Genomic DNA, 17,207 nt, shown 5'->3' on the forward strand with positions numbered 1-17,207 from the left:
GTTCAGTTTAGGGAAGGTATGATGAAGGAGGGATATGACAGAGATCTATTAAAATCATGAATGGTGTGGAAAAAGTGAATAGAGAAGTGTTATTTACCCTTTCTACCATACAAAAACCAGGGGTCAACTAATGAAATTAAAAGGCAGCAGGTTTAAAACAAACAAACAAGAGGAAGTGTGTTTTTCATACAGTGTACAATTAACCTGTGGAACTCGTTGCCATGGGATGTTGTGATGGCCAAATGTATAACTGGGTTAAAAAAAGAACTAATAAATTCAGAGAGGATAGGTCCATCAGTGCCTCTTAATCAAGATGGTCAGGGACGTAACCCCATGCTCGGGGTGATCCTAAACCAGGAGGGGAAGTGTGACAGTATCCCCAGGGTACAACCTGGAACTGGGTTACCATTGTTCCCCCTTAACTCTCCAGCCTGGGCTGTTTCTCACAATGTTTTGTTAGTGACAAGCAGCAAACCCTCCAGGTGCTGTTATCACTCAGCATAACAACATGTGGAACCCCACACCCAGCTAGATTGCATGAAAGCTCCCAGAGCCACTCATGAATCACACAGAGAAAGGCACCAGAAAATCTCCCAAGCCCCCAGACTTGCACTCCAGAACTGTACCGTCTTGCCCTGATCAGAAGCTTGACCAGTGTAAGTTTATTACCCAGTCTGCCCCTCCCTCAATGTGGAGAGGAAATACACAAGCCTTTGTAAACTAAGCTGAGATTTCGCAAGCACTTCAACCACATAACATATAAAACAGATGTATTAACTACAGAAAGATAGATTTTAAGTTATTATAAGTGGTAGGCACAAAAGATCAGAGATAGTTACCAAAGGAAATAAAAGGTAACTGCACAGTCTAAACCTTAAACCTTATTACACTAGGCAGTGTTTGGATCAAGCAGTTTTCTCACCCCAGTGGATTTTATAGTTCTTTATACACAGGCTTCTCCCTTAAGCCTTGGACCAGTCTCCTCAGTTGAAGTCTTTGTCTTCCCAGCATTCTTGTTGCTTCCTGTGTAGGTGAAGGAGGAGAAAGGCAAAGGCATGATGCTACTGTCCTTTAATTTATACCCTCAGTCCATGTTCTGGGAAAATACTAGCCTAGACATGTTCTGGTGGGCTTTGTTGAGACAGAGTTGAGCAATCCCCCTGGTGTGGTCTTGTGCAACTGAGTCACAGAGTTGAGAAGTCCCCATTGTATGGTGCCTGCACAACAACTCCCTGCTCATTGGTGATTTAACAACCTTCTGGCCAGGGGTCACCACCCTTGTAGTGGAGACTACAAGTGAATATACTTACAACATATTTCACTAAAACCATATAGCAAAATATCATAACTTCATATATGTTAGGATATAGATATTCAGGCCTGTCTGCCAAGGCCTGTACTTTAAGAATTTAGGTGTATTCTTATCACTTGGCTAATTATAGAGGTATAAAAGAAAGAATCAAAATCACTATCTGCTGGTGTAAGGGCCTTCTCTTACTGTGACAGTCTGAGGCCCTGTTCTTAGGCTAAGGCCTTTGGCTAAGCAACAGAGGCAGCCATAAGCTAGGAAGTGAACAGTCACATCCTCACATTCCAAACTAGTCACATTGAAATAAGGTGCTATTGTATGCCTATCACCTCCAGAGAAAGGGAAGTGCCTAGAAAATGTAAAAGAAAACTTAGTTTGATAGCATCCTGTCTGGCAAGAACTCACTTATCAATAGCTGGGATGTGAAATCCTCACTTCTGTATTGTTTTGTCATTATAGTTCCCACTTTGCTATTGTTTGTCTGTATAATCTCTGTCTGGTTCTGTGATTGTTCCTGTATGCTGTATAATTAATTTTGCTGGGTGTAAACTAATTAAGGTGGTGGGATATAATTGGGTACATAATCATGTTACAATATGTTAGGATTCGTTAGTTAAATTTCATTGAAAATGATTGGTTAAGGTATAGCTAAGCAGAACTCAAGTTTTACTATACAATCTGTAGTCAATGAGGAAGTGAGTGGGTGTGGGGGGGGAGTGGGAGTGGGTGTGGGAGATGGTAACAGGGAATGGGGGTAAGGAAATTGCAATCATGTTTTGCTAAAGGGGGAAATGGGAACAGGGAATGGGGGTAAGGAAATTGGAATAATGTTTTGCTAAGGGCAGGAATGGGAACAGGGACACAGGTGTAAGGCTCTGTGGTGTCAGAGCTGGGAAGGAGGACACTAAGGAAGGAAACTGGAATCATGCTTGCTGGAAGTTCACCCCAATAAACATCGAATTGTTTGCACCTTTGGACTTCGGGTATTGTTGCTCTCTGTTCATGCAAGAAGGACCAGGGAAGTAAGTGGGTGAAGGAATAAGCCCCCTAACAATATACACTAATGAAATACATATTTTGACAGAACAATGTGTTTCGGCAGATCATGACCTTTCACATGATATCCTTCATGGCATGCTTTGTATGAAATATATCATAATTATATATTAATGATGAATATAGGGGTTACAGGGTGCTGCTCTGAGGTACAGAGTGCCACAGAAGACAGGAGTGGAGCGCTCCAAAATTTTACTGTTTTGTAGACTCTCCTTGAACCTCTGGTATTGGCCACTGTCGGAGACAGGAGACTGGGATAGACAGACCATTGGTCTGACCCAGTATGACAGTTCTTATGTTCCAATCATTAATTGGTGTCATCTTAGAAATTGATTACTATCGTTGTTGGCAGCATGCTCATTACTTTACAAGACACAAAAGTGGAGATGGACTACGCTCTGAGGCATTTTTAGTCTAAAGTGTAGCTATATGGTCTAATCTTTGCATTAGCTGGACCACACATATTTCACTTCCAATCATTTTTATAAAAATAACATATATTTTACAGTACTACCTGAAGTGACAATAAAAAACCCATAAAACACTGATTCTACTCTGATTAAACTTTCCACAGAGAAGAAGTAATGGCCACAGATTATTAAAAAGGTCTAAAAGTCAGACACCATTATTGTAAGTTTCATTATTACAGTCTGAGCTTGTTTTATTGCAATGTAAATATTTGTTCGCAATGGTACAGTTGATTGTGATGAAAAAATCTAAGCAAATGTGGGCAGACCCAGCTCCCAGCTCCTACTACAAACCACTGGAGGCTTCTCCACAGCAAACAAAAGGAAATATAAACCTCATTCTCAGGGTAAGCCTTCACAGCAGAGGTAACTTGGGTGATCTGCACACAGGTCTGAGCACCAGGATTAGCCTATCCCAGGTGTGAGCAGTCACAATGCAAAGCAGTACTTGAGTTACTGTCTCTTCACTGGTGCTCACTCAAGGGTGTCACTAGGATTTCTGGGGGCATATCCCCTGGTTCTTTGTGCTGCAGATAGCTGAACTGCTCTATGATTCTTTCCCAGTGAATTGGGGAAGAATTTGTCCATCTTTCTGGGTACACGCGGGGGATTGTGGGAAGGCACTGGAGACTATCAGCACTCAAATGATTCAGCCTGCATCCTCACTACAAAGTGGGCAGGATATTAGCTCGAATGAAAGCAGAACCCAGGCTCTAACCCTAACCCATGCCCCCAGCTATGCCAGCTAGCCCAGGTTCAAAGCAGACATGCCAAACCTGCAAAAAAAAAAAAAAATGCAGAAATTGGGCTTATTTTTGGCTTAATTGGCTTGTGAGTTGCTTGTTGGCTAGTTTTTGGCTTGTAGCTTGTTGCTTGTTTGGCTTGTAGCTTGTTGTAGCCTGTTGTTTCTTTTTTTGATCAGCTCCCGGCAAGGGGGGGCAAGAAGGAGCAAGGTGGGGAGAGAGTCATGGATGCACAGCAGACCCACGACAGTCCCAGATTGCACGCCGGGGGATCTAGTCATATAGAGTGTTGGGGTTCTTAGGGATTGGCTTGTTTTGGCCTTGTTTTGAAATGGGATTAGCTTGATTTTTGGCTTATTGTGAAAGTCGGGGGTGCTTATTTACCATGTGAAAATTGGCAACTGTGGTTCAAAGCTCCACTTTGAGTGTTTTTTGTGTGTGGACAGGAGAGGAGTTAGGGGCAACACCCAAGTAAGAGCCCAGTGAGGTCTCTGCAGTGAAGACATTGCTTGAGAGTGAGCTCACTTAGTTGTAGATATCACAAGACCAAAGGAATTGACTTTCAAATGCCCTGGTGATGGATCTGCTAAGTTGGGGATTATAACTCCAATCAGTCTCTTCAATGTACTTCCCCTTCTCCTGGGCAGGTAATGAGATGAGAAAGATCCTGAACCAGCAAGTTGTCATGCTCTGGGATGCAGCAAGTGCATAGCTAGCTAGGAGCAGCAGGGAAGCTGGATGCAGGGGCCGCATGCCTAGCCAGGAGCTCCAAGGAATCTGGAGGCAGCAAAGATTCTCCACGAACGATATGCAGAGCCATGTATGAAACAGCAGGTGGCTGACAGATATTACAGCTGTGTGCAGGTTTGTGTGGGACTTCTGGGGGAGAAGTAACAGTTGGGGAGGGAACCACTATAGAGGGGCCCCAATGAGAGACAGTAACTTAACCTGACCTGGTAAGTCATAGTAAGTTTTGGGGAGTTCAGTTTATATGTCACCAGTGCTTGAACCTGCTCCCTTTGAAGTTAATGGCAAAATTCCCATCAACTTCAACTGCCTCAGGTTTGGACTCTAAGGCCCCAAACTAGCAAAGCATGTAAGCACATGCTTAACTTTAAGCAGGTAAGCAGTCCTTTGACTTCAATGCGTGTGTTTAAGTGTTTCCTGGACTGGGGCCTAAATTAGGGATCACCTTCTATGCAAGTCATCTTACACACACATATGTAAGGAATGTATGTTAAAGTTTTATAAAACAAGGGTCCAAGTGCTTCCTCCAGTGCCTAGCAAGTAACCCAGCCAGCTGCTGCAGAACTCCACAGGGCAAAGCAAGAGTTGGGGAGAACCCTTCCTCCAAGAATGTAGTGGGTCACTACTCCATGGCCACTACTCTTACCTAGCACTATTACAGAATTATGTCTGGATGATTACCAAAAGATCTGTGTGTGTGTGGTGCCTGTCTGTCTGTCTGTGTGTTGTATCACAACATGGTTAAAAGAACTGCTAATCCATGCAGGATACCTAACTTCCAACCGGCCAAATCAGACCAACCATGGAAAACCATGTTAAATCACGAGAATGCATTTAACAGGGACTGGGTGACCTAACCTCTCAGAACAAGCTGCGTTTTCAGTTTTTAATGACTCTTATAAATATTACCAGACATTACGCCAGCTGTGCCAGTAAAAGAATTCCTCACAAGATGGTCTTTAACAGTGAACATTTGCTTCTGAGATTGCCAAAATGAATATATTTATAGAAACATCTTCTCACTCTTAGAGGTTGAGCATTCAGAACAGGGTTGAGCCTTAATGGCAGGATAGTGTCAGGAAGACTAAGACTATGATTATTATGATTTATTTGTATTATCACAGTGCCTAGGAGCCCAAAATATGGATGAGGATACCATTATGCTAGGTGCTGTACAAATACAGAACACAGAGAGTCCCTGCCCAAAGAGTTTACAATCTATATGAACCTCAGTCTCCAGGACTAACAATCCATATCCTTCATGATTGCAGACACAGTGATCTGGGGAGCTGGATAATTTGATAAAGAATAACAACATGTGCTATGTTTCAGAGTAGCCGCCGTGATAGTCTGTATTCGCAAAAAGAGAAGGAGTACTTGTGGCACCTTAGAGACGAACCAATTTATTTGAGCATGAGCTTTCGTGAGCTACAGCTCACTTCATCGGATGTGTGAGATGGAATCATATGATGTAATAATGTCCACAGTGCCTCTTGCAGTGCTTACTTACTGCTTGGCTTCACAGTCAGTGGCCAACTAAGATATTTCTATTCATACCTCAGAACAGATTTTAATAATTCCTGTATAATCATATTAAGTAGAATGAATATGAAAAAATTATGAAAAAATAATCACAAAATTTTCTGTCAGCTAACTTTCTCTTCTACATAGGAGACACTGTCTTGATATGCAGTATTAAGCATTAAAGAGGATCAAACGAAAAAAGATCAAAAATTCAAATGTTATTCTTATTAGAGTCCACTTCAGGGTTATTTTCTTGTTTTTCATTTCCTGTCAGAACTTGATTCTCAGATGAATTTGACATATGCAAACTCTCTACACATGCAGTAATCAGATTTAGATTTAGATTTATGACTAGGATGAGTGGGTGGAACTGGGGCTAGATTGGGATCATCAGGACTTTGGTTGCTAGTCTCCTTAACTCTGGTCTTTGAAGAAAGATCTGGAAGCAATACATATTTGATAGCTATTATAATTCTGTATCACAGAAGTATTATTGAAATAACACATCACTATTAAAAATGAAAGCATTTCTGTTTTCCTGAAAAGTATATAATTATCTCCTGGAAAAAAGGAAAACTCAATGCATGTTACATTGAATGTACACCAAAACTGATATGGAAAATTCCCTTGTATACTAACAGAATGTTCATTTTGAAGGGAAAAAAGCCCCCCAAAATTGCCACCTTCCTGCAACTTCTGAACAGGACTGTTTCAGAATTGCAGTATAGTATAGGGTCCCATACTTGCAGAAAAGGCCATTCTGAAGTCTGCAGGGTCCCTTTGGGAAACAATGGTTTTATTTAACAACTTGCCTTGGTGAACTTCAGAACAAGGATATTTTTTTCTCACACCATTTGTTTTTAAATCATATAGGATGAAAGACTGGAATGTGCCATCAAAAATATGTCATATTCAGTATGTACTTAAAGTCTGTTGACATCTCCTAAATCCATTTTACCAGCATGAATTGTGTTGCACAGTATTAATTAGCATTCTGTGTAACATATGGACTCAAATCATCCCAATGGATGGAAGCCAGAGGGCAAGATTTTCTGTTCCTAAGTGACAAAAAGTATTGATGCTCAAGTATAAATATAATTAACTTTGTGCTGATGTGAGTTATTAAATCCACTCCGTGTCCCTGGTATAAGAGAAAATAAATAATAGTTTAATCCCAAGAATTAATTTCTTTATAACTGAAGTATTATGATGCAAAACAGTGTACCTGCAAAATGCATATTATTGAAATCTTACATTGCCCAGTAAATTCAGTGTTCTGGAACCAGTTTTGTTAGTAACATAATAACTTTGAGATTAGGAATGCCAAAGTTAGGATAGTGCTATAAGAGACAAAGTTAGTGAAAGTGTTAAACATCATAAACAGCATATTCATATTTCTCTCTATATATAAATCAATGCATATATAGACCATAGAATCATGGAAGTGTAGGACTGGAAGGGACCTCAAGAGGTCTTCTAGTCCAGTCCCCTAAACTCAAGGCAGGACTAAGTATTATCTAGATCTATTGATTATATAGCTCAGTCAATGCAAATATATACATTTGGTTAGCTTGTTACAAATATATTAATTAATTGTTACTACTCCCTCTAACTCTCACACACACACACAGACAAATCTATATATATATTTGAATTTACTCTCCCAAAGACAACATTTAGGATAGACTGTAACTTGGACTTCACATTTGCAAAGAAGTGTAAGAGAGAGTTGGCCCTGGTCTACACTAGGATGTTAGGTCGAATTTAGCAGCGTTAAATCGATGTAAACCTGCACCCGTCCACACAATGAAGCCCTTTATTTTGACTTAAAGGGCTCTTAAAATCGATTTCCTTACTCCACCCCTGACAAGTGGATTAGAGCTTAAATCGACGTTGCTGGCTCGAATTTGGGGTACTGTGGACACAATTCGATGGTATTGGCCTGCGGGAGCTATCCCAGAGTGCTCCATTATGACCGCTCTGGACAGCACTCTCAACTCAGATGCACTGGCCAGGTAGACAGGAAAAGAACCGCGAACTTTTGAATCTCATTTCCTGTTTGGCCAGCGTGGCAAGCTGCAGGTGACCATGCAGAGCTCATCAGCACAGGTGACCATGATGGAGTCCCAGAATCGCAAAAGAGCTCCAGCATGGACCGAACGGGAGGTACGGGATCTGATCGCTGTTTGGGGAGAGGAATCCGTGCTATCAGAACTCCGTTCCAGTTTTCGAAATGCCAAAACCTTTTGAAAATCTCCCAGGGCATGAAGGACAGAGGCCATAACAAGGACCCGAAGCAGTGCCGCGTGAAACTGAAGGAGCTGAGGCAAGCCTACCAGAAAACCAGAGAGGTGAACAGCCGCTCTGGGTCAGAGCCCCAAACATGCCGCTTCTATGATGAGCTGCATGCCATTTTAGGGGGTTCAGCCACCACTACCCCAGCCGTGTTGTTTGACTCCTTCAATGGAGATGGAGGCAATACGGAAGCAGGTTTTGGGGACGAAGAAGATGATGAGGAGGAGGTTGTAGATAGCTCACATCAAGCAAGCGGAAAAACCGGTTTTCCTGACAGCCAGGAACTGTTTCTCACCCTAGACCTGGAGCCAGTACCCCCCGAACCCACCCAAGGCTGCCTCCTGGACCCAGCAGGCGGAGAAGGGACCTCTGGTGAGTGTACCTTTTAAAATACTATACATGGTTTAAAAGCAAGCATGTGAAAGGATTACTTTGCCCTGGCATTTGCGGTTCTCCTAGATGTAGTCCTAAAGCCTTTGCAAAAGGTTTCTGGGGAGGGCAGCCTTATTGCGTCCTTCATGGTAGGACACTTTACCACTCCAGGCCAGTAACACGTACTCGGGAATCATTGTAGAACAAAGCATTGCAGTGTATGTTTGCTGGCATTCAAACAACATCCGTTTTTTATCTCTCTGTGTTATCCTCAGGAGAGTGAGATATAATTCATGGTCACCTGGTTGAAATAGAGTGCTTTTCTTCAGGGGGCACTCAGAAGAGCCCTTTCCTGCTGGGCTGTTTGCCTGTGGCTAAACAGAAATGTTCCCCGCTGTTAGCCACAGGGAGGGGGGAAGGTTGAGGGGGTAGTCACGCGGTGGGAGGAGGCAAAATGCGACCTTGTAACGAAAGCACATGTGCTATGTATGTAATGTTAACAGCAAGGTTTACCCTGAAAGAGTGTAGCCACTATTTTATAAAATGTGTCTTTTTAAATACCGCTGTCCCTTTTTTTTTCTCCACCAGCTGCCTGTGTTTCAATGATCACAGGATCTTCTCCTTCCCAGAGGCTAGTGAAGCTTAGAAAGAAAAAAAAAACGCACTCGCGATGAAATGTTCTCTGAGCTCATGCTGTCCTCCCACACTGACAGAGCACAGACGAATGCGTGGAGGCAAATAATGTCAGAGTGCAGGAAAGCACAAAATGACCAGAAGGAGAGGTGGAGGGCTGAAGAGAGTAAGTGGCGGGCTGAAGAGAGTAAGTGGCGGGCTGAAGACAGGGCTGAAGCTCAAATGTGGCGGCAGCGTGATGAGAGGAGGCAGGATTCTATGCTGAGGCTGCTGCAGGACCAAACCAGTATGCTCCAGTGTATGGTTGAGCTGCAGCAAAGGCAGCGGGAGCACAGACTGCCACTGCTGCCCCTCTGTAACCAACCGCCCTCCTCCCCAAGTTGCATAGCCTCCACACCCAGACGCCCAAGAACGCAGTGGGGGGGCCTCCGGCCAACCAGCCACTCCACCACAGAGGATTGCCCAAAAAAAAGAAGGCTGTCATTCAATAAATTTTAAAGTTGTAAACTTTTAAAGTGCTGTGCTTAAAGTGCTGTGTGGCATTTTCCTTCCCTCCTCCACCACCCCTCCTGGGCTACCTTGGTAGTCATCCCCCTATTTGTGTGATGAATGAATAAAGAATGCATGAATGTGAAGCAACAATGACTTTATTGCCTCTGCAAGCGGTGATTGAAGGGAGGAGGGGTGGGTGGTTAGCTTACAGGGAAGTAGAGTGAACCAAGGGGCGGGGGGTTTCATCAAGGAGACACAAAGAGAACTTTCACACCGTAGCCTGGCCAGTCATGAAACTGGTTTTCAAAGCTTCTCTGATGCATACCGCGCCCTCCTGTGCTCTTCTAACCATCCTGGTGTCTGGCTGCGCGTAACCAGCAGCCAGGCGATTTGCCTCAACCTCCCACCCCGCCATAAACGTCTCCCCCTTACTCTCACAGATATTGTGGAGCACACAGCAAGCAGTAATAACAGTGGAAATATTGGTTTCGCTGAGGTCTAAGCGAGTCAGTAAACTGCGCCAGCGCGCCTTTAAACGTCCAAATGCACATTCTACCACCATTCTGCACTTGCTCAGCCTGTAGTTGAACAGCTCCTGACTACTGTCCAGGCTGCCTGTGTACGGCTTCATGAGCCATGGCATTAAGGGGTAGGCTGGGTCCCCAAGGATACATATAGGCATTTCAACATCCCCAACAGTTATTTTCTGGTCTGGGAATAAAGTCCCTTCCTGCAGCTTTTGAAACAGACCAGAGTTCCTGAAGATGCGAGCATCATGCACCTTTCCTGGCCATCCCACGTTGATGTTGGTGAAACGTCCCTTGTGATCCACCAAAGCTTGCAGCACTATCGAAAAGTACCCTTTGCGGTTTATGTACTCGGCGGCTTGGTGCTCCGGTGCCAAGATAGGGATATGGGTTCCGTCTATAGCCCCACCACAGTTAGGGAATCCCATTGCAGCAAAGCCATCCACTATGACCTGCACATTTCCCAGGGTCACTACATCACATCACTGCATCACAGCAGCCCCAACAATAGATTTGCCCACTCCAAATTGATTCCCAACTGACCGGTGGCTGTCTGGCGTTGCAAGCTTCCACAGGGCTATTGCCACTCGCTTCTCAACTGTGAGGGCTGCTCTCATCTTGGTATTCATGCGCCTCAGGGCAGGGGAAAGCAAGTCACAAAGTTCCATGAAAGTGCCCTTACGCATGCGAAACTTTCACAGCCACTGGGAATCGTCCCAGACCTGCAACACTATGCGGTCCCACCAGTCTGTGCTTGTTTCCCGAGCCCAGAATCGGCATTCCACAGCATGAACCTGCCTCATTAGCACCATGATGCATGCATTGGCAGGGCCCATGCTTTCAGAGTAATCTGTGTCCATGTCCTGATCACTCACGTGACCGCGCTGACGTCGCCTCCTCGCCCGGTATCGCTTTGCCAGGTTCTGGTGCTGCATATACTGCTGGATAATTCGTGTGGTGTTTAATGTGCTCCTAATTGCCAAAGTGAGCTGAGCGGCCTCCATGCTTGCCTTGGTATGGCGTCCGCACAGAAAAAAGGGGCGGAACGATTGTCTGCCGTTGCTCTGACAGAGGGAGGGGCGACTGACGACACGGCTTTCAGGGTTGGCTTCAGGGAGCTAAAATCAACAAAGTGGGTGTCTTTACATCAAGGAGTATTTCAGGCAGGACTTCACGGAGGGTTCCAATAAGAAATGGTGCACCTAAGTTATCGTTCTTATTGGAACAAGGAGGTTAGCCTGGCCTCTGATTGATACATGGCTAGATTTACCTCGCTGCACCTTCTCTGTGAGTGACTGCAGTGTGACCTAGAGGAATGAGTCCCCTAGACAGGGGAGGAGGCAAATGAGTACAAAACAAATCTGGTCTATTTCTTGTTTTGACCCACTCCATCTATCTTTTACATCTTTGGCTGGCAGCATACGATGCAGAAGGACTGCATGCCATCCACATCTCATGGCTGCTCGGCAGAAGATGGTACAGTACGACTGCTAGCCATCCTCATCTCTTGCCTGCCTGGCAGAAGATGGTACAATACGACTACTAGCAATCCTCATCTCTTGCCTGCCTGGCAGAAGATGGTACAGTACGACTGCTAGCAGTCCATATCGCCTGCCCGCTCACCATAAGACGGTTCAATAGGACTGACTGCAGGACTAAAGAGAATGACCTGGTCAAGTCACTCCAAATTTAGTCCCTGTGCCCATGTCTGCCCAGGCGCTCCCAGCCGACGTGGCCAGGAGCACCTCGGACACGACGAGGACGACTACCAATCGTATTGCACCGTCTGCTGCCAGAAGGCAATGGGTTGTTGCTACTGTGCAGCAAAGCCGTACCGCGTCTGCCAGCACCCAGGAGACATAGGGTGACGGTTACCTGAGCGGGCTCCATGCTTGCCGTGGTATGGCGTCTGCACAGGTAACTCAGGAAAAAAGGCGCGAAATGATTGTCTGCCCTTGCTTTCACGGAGGGAGGGAGGGACGGAACGGGGGCCTGATGATATGTACCCAGAACCACCCACGACAATGTTTTAGCCCCATCAGGCATTGGGATCTCAACCCAGAATTCCAATGGGCAGCGGAGACTGCGGGAACTGTGGGATAGCTACCCACAGTGCAACACTCCGGAAGTCGACTCTAGCCTCGGTACTGTGGAAGCGCTCCGCCGAGTTAATGCACTTAATGCACTTAGAGCATTTTCTGTGGGGACACACACACTCGAATATATAAAACCGATTTCTAAAAAACCGACTTCGATAAATTCGACCTTATTCCGTAGTGTAGACATACCCTAAGAGCCCTCACTTACAACCCTGTGTGAGCTCACTAAATCTTGGGTCTGGGCCCACAGGGCGAAGTGGGTGCTGCACAAATTCCACTCCCACCTCCCAAGCAGGTAGATGAGATGTTGTGGGTGGAACCTTGCCTCTGCCTGCCTAATACACTGGACAGCACAATTATTCACACATGCAGACAAATCAGAGAAATTATTGCAACTCTTGGACACAAATCTCTGATGTGGTCCAGATCTGCTCTCATATATTGTATGAGGTGCCCGAAGCAAGAGGGTAACTGGGTTAAGAAAAATCAAGGAAGTTCCAAGGGGTAATTACAGGAGGATGGAGAGATGTGAAGAAACTCTCTGTTTAGGGCCAGTCTTGAAAGTCCTAATAACAGGCATTTTTGCTTGTGAAAGGACTGTAAAACCAGATCGTTAGCAGGGTTCTCTTCAGGTTCTCTTTCTATTGCACTGTGTGTAAGATGAGTTTGTTGCTGCTTTTCCAGATAACTAATTACCTAATTCTGAAATATGACACAGTGAATCACATGAATTTGTTAGAGGAAGTAGTAACAATTAATTAATGTATTTGTAACAAGCTAACCAATTACTGACAAGCATTAGTTCCTGTTTAACAACAGCTGTATATCAAGGAGAAAAGTAAACAGATATAGAAATACTGTATTAAACTTTGGCAACACGTATTCCTGCTTCCAGGAAAAATGAAAAGCAAACAAGTAGGGTGGAACTCTTATGTCTATACAAGCTACATACGCACATGTAGGCAAAACAATCAGCTATACAACTAAGAGCAACTATATACTCAGAATAAAAAAAATTACTTGGATTGTAATAATTATATAATGTTGGAAATATCTGGCTTCCAGGACTTTTAAATTATTTATGGCAATTACATCTTCCCTGTAGAAGGTTTAGTAAGAGTAGGGTCAGGGTTTTTGTTTGTTTGTTTGTTTGTTTGTTTGTTTGTTTTTATTATCACCTCTCGTGATATTGGTTAAATATATGTACATTTTTCATAAAATTTTCTAGAGTGAAAGGTGTACGATCCATCCATGTGTACTACTTGTGTGTTTGGGTTTAAGATTTGCAGCTATTAGAAAGATTAAACCAGTTTTTATTTTCTTATTTTGTTGTTACTGTTACATGCTTGATGCTTTTCTCATTATTATAGGTGACATACGTATAGTTAAAGTTGTCCATGGTTTCCATTTGATTGCTCTATTTTCAGTTCCTTAAAATGGCATAGAACTTTTACTGTTCAGGATGAAATTTTCCATGGAGGTTTCTGCCTCAAGCTGATTTTTTTCCCTAAAGTTTCAGCTAAAATAGTTCAGCCATTTTCAAACACAAAGTTAGGGAAAAATACTTTGTTTGCCTAAACTAAAAAACTTCTTACACCTGTTTCATTGAGAAACTCTAGCACCTCCATGCATTGGAACAGGGTTTTAAAATTTGGCAGGGGAGTAGCCCTGGTGTCAGAGATGTGTCTTTTGCTGTTTCTGTGAAAATTCTCCTCCAAATCATACAATGTTTCTTTCTGTTCTGCAGCCAGCTTCTCTTTCTGCTCTTTCCACAGAATAGCCAGTGAGAGTCCTTTCTTTTATAACCTTCACCGTCCTCTTTGTCAGGTGACCCCTGACCAGCTTCATCAGGTGATCAAAGTCCCCCACCAAGTGATCTATTGCTTAGTTATCAGCTCACAGGGGCAGAACCAGTTTTCTTGATTTTTTTAAATCATAGTCAGTGTCAAAAACCTATGTTAGTGCAGAGTCAAGGTTGCTTGGTGGTATGTTTGCAGAACATTGAGTTGAGCAAAACTCAAACGTCTTTAAAACCAGGAAATGCACAGTTAAGGTTGCCCATGCAAATTAACACACACACCCCCACACACTCCCTGCAAGCAGGAAATGCATCCCTCTGAAGTCTTTGCTCCCTGGTATACAAACATTTCTACTGGTCTTACTTCCCTCCCTCCTATAACTGGACTCACATGCAGTGCCTGTAGCAAAGGATGATTATCTTACAGTGGATTGGTGTTCCTGCTCATGTTTCATAATGGTTGGATGGTGAAGTTTGTGGCAAGGATGGACTTCTGTTTCAAAATACTTAGTTTTACTTTTGAGAGAAAGATCCTCTGACCCCTGATCCAGGAATCGCTCAAAATCCACACAGTGGCAAGACAGGGCACACATATTCCTTTTCCATCAATGGTCAAGGTACCTGCACTGTCAGTTCCAAACCTCCATCCAAGGCACCTTTGGAAACATCACATTCACCTGCCCCAAAATCAGGAAGTAGCCACTCTATTCCCTCCTCTCCTGCCCATCCCATTTCTGCAGAGGCTAGTAAAATGCATTTTTCTCAAACAACAAATGCAAGGCTTGCCTACCATCTGTTCTCATTTCCTGTACCCTCCACAGCTGTAACCCTTCTTCAAGTCCCTGTTCCTCCAACACACACAAAGTCCTGTTCTCTGATTCCTCTGCACCCAAAATAACAAAATTGTTGGCTAGACCACCTGCTGACTAATCTGCTGTGTTCACAGTAAACCTACCCACAAAATAAAACATGTTATATTATAACAGAGACAACTTTCTGTAAGCAACATGAGCTATTAAATCTTTATTGCATAGGTAAACAAAGGTTCAGACTAGAAACATCAGTGGCAAGGTGTTCACCAGGAGTAATGGTGTTGGTATATACTCTTGGATTACCCAGGCAATCATAAAGTGGCTGCACAGAAACCCTCTCATTTTTTTACTTTACTGGTGCATGTGCACTGTAATCCTTCCAGATGGTACATCTACACAAGCAAAGAAGTGAGCATGTTTTTAAATACTATTCTCATTTGGATCTCCCAAAGATTTAGTGGGTAAAACTTGACAGAATGAGACCATTTTGACTCATATCAGATCAATAATTTGATGTCTAGCTCTGCTTAAATAACAACCGACAACTATAACAACAACCCTAGAAACTTTTTTGAAAAATGGCTATTTTGGGCTAGAGGACATATATCTCCACAACCCCTAACTCAAATGAGGCTACATTTGGGTCACTAATCCTACTCCACACCTGCCTGAGGTATACCAAAATTCAGAGGAATCCAACAAAGTTAGGTAGATGTAATTCGCCTTGCGTCGACCTATTCGTGCATGTGTCTATGCTAAAATTTGTCTCCCGCTGATGTAAGCACCCTGTCACAGTGATGCTGTAAAACCACCTCCCCGAACAGCGCGAACACTCACGTCAACACACTGAAAGTGTAGACACAGTGTAACTTGTGTTGACCCTAATAGTCATCTAGCCGCTGTCCTATAATGCCCCATTCCTTGCAACAGTGACTGTTCTGGTCACATTTATAAACTCCTCTGCTCAGAGGTCATGGAGACCAGAAAACTTCCCTCCTTTGAACTCCACCCCATCCCCATTTTTTAAATGCATTTTTCTGATTGCCCGCCTTGGCAAGCACACCTAGCAACTCTCCCTTCTTGTGTGCAGCTACTCAACTGACCATGCCAGCTCCACACCAGACATGCCAAACCTGCGGAAAAAAATGCAGAAATTTGGCTTGGTTTTGGTTTAATTGGCTTGTGAGTTGCTTGTTGGCTAGCTTTTTGCTTGTAGCTTGCTGCTTCTTTTTTTTGATCGGCTCCCGGCAAGGGCGGGGCAAGCAGGGGCAAGGGTGGGAGAGAGTCAGGGGTGCACAGCAGCACAGCCCACCACAGTCCCAGCCTGCACGCCGGGGGGATCTACTCACATAGAATGTTGGGGTTCTTAGGGATTGGCTTGTTTTGGCCTTGTTTGGAAATGGGATTAGTTTGATTTTTGGCTTCTGGTCAAAGTCAGGGTGCATATTTACCGTGTGAAAGTTGGCAGCTGTGCTCCACGAATTAAACATGCTCCTACGTGGAATAAGTGGGAGGTACTGGATCTCCTGGGCCTGTGAGGAGAAGTGGCTGTGCAAGCACAACTACAGACCAGTCATAGAAACATGGACATCTGCGAAAAGATTGCATGGGGATTCAAGCAAAGGCATAAAACAGGAATCAGCAATAGTGCTACGGGAAAGTGAAGAAACTGAGCCAGGAAGACGTGCCACTTTTACAACAAGCTGCACACAACCAGCATCCTGCAAACCACCCAGGGATACCTTGGAAGAGCCTAAGACAAAGACCCTTACTGTGAACAGCAAGGCAGGGGAGGAGAGAGTCACCTTGTGTTGTGCATCTTCTGTTGTGACTGTAAATCCAATGATACATCTGTCTGTTTTTTTTCCAGCAGCTGCTGCTGTTACAGCCTTGAAGGGTCCACCTCCATGCCTGCTGAATGTCTAACTCTGCTGAGGAGGAGAAAGAAAAGGAGTAGGAAGGACATGTTCGCTGAGATCTTACAAGCCTGTGCTGCATCAGACTGCAAATATACGGCCTGAAGTGCCAACAAGATAGCATGGAGAGGGAAAGAGCAAACAGGAGAAAGGCCCAGGAAAAAGTAAGGGAGATGCAAGATGACGCAGTGGGTCTTCTCAGGCAGCAAACGCAAATGCTGCAGACCCTGGCTGCCCTACAGGTCCAAAAATCCCAGACTTCCCACCCTCTGTTCTCCTTAGAGAACTCCATGGTAGCAGCTCCCTGCAGCCCCCAATATTCTATGTGGCACCAAGGGCTACATCAATACCCCTACCATTCCCTGCGATGGGTCACCATGGAAGACTACAGTTTCTCATGAAGTGATCTGTGAGAGC

The 17,207-nt window shown here is 44.2% G+C and overlaps 1 long non-coding RNA gene across 4 annotated transcripts in view; it reads right to left on the reverse strand.

The window, feature by feature from the left end:
* Positions 1–17,207, reverse strand: part of LOC144930115 (uncharacterized) — a 39,480-nt gene that overhangs the window by 12,637 nt on the left and 9,636 nt on the right. For 2 of the 4 annotated variants that reach the window (XR_013635203.1, XR_013635205.1), the window contains exons 2-4: positions 16,680–16,805; positions 16,326–16,465; positions 923–1,023 (exon numbers count right to left, since the gene is read on the reverse strand). This is a non-coding gene — a long non-coding RNA (uncharacterized LOC144930115). The remainder of the gene's footprint in view (positions 1–922; positions 1,024–16,325; positions 16,466–16,679; positions 16,806–17,207) is intronic. The other 2 variants (XR_013635204.1, XR_013635206.1) reach the window with 2 other exon arrangements.

This window comes from Lepidochelys kempii, chromosome 1 (assembly GCF_965140285.1).
Source record: "Lepidochelys kempii isolate rLepKem1 chromosome 1, rLepKem1.hap1, whole genome shotgun sequence".
Taxonomy (NCBI): domain Eukaryota; kingdom Metazoa; phylum Chordata; order Testudines; family Cheloniidae; genus Lepidochelys; species Lepidochelys kempii.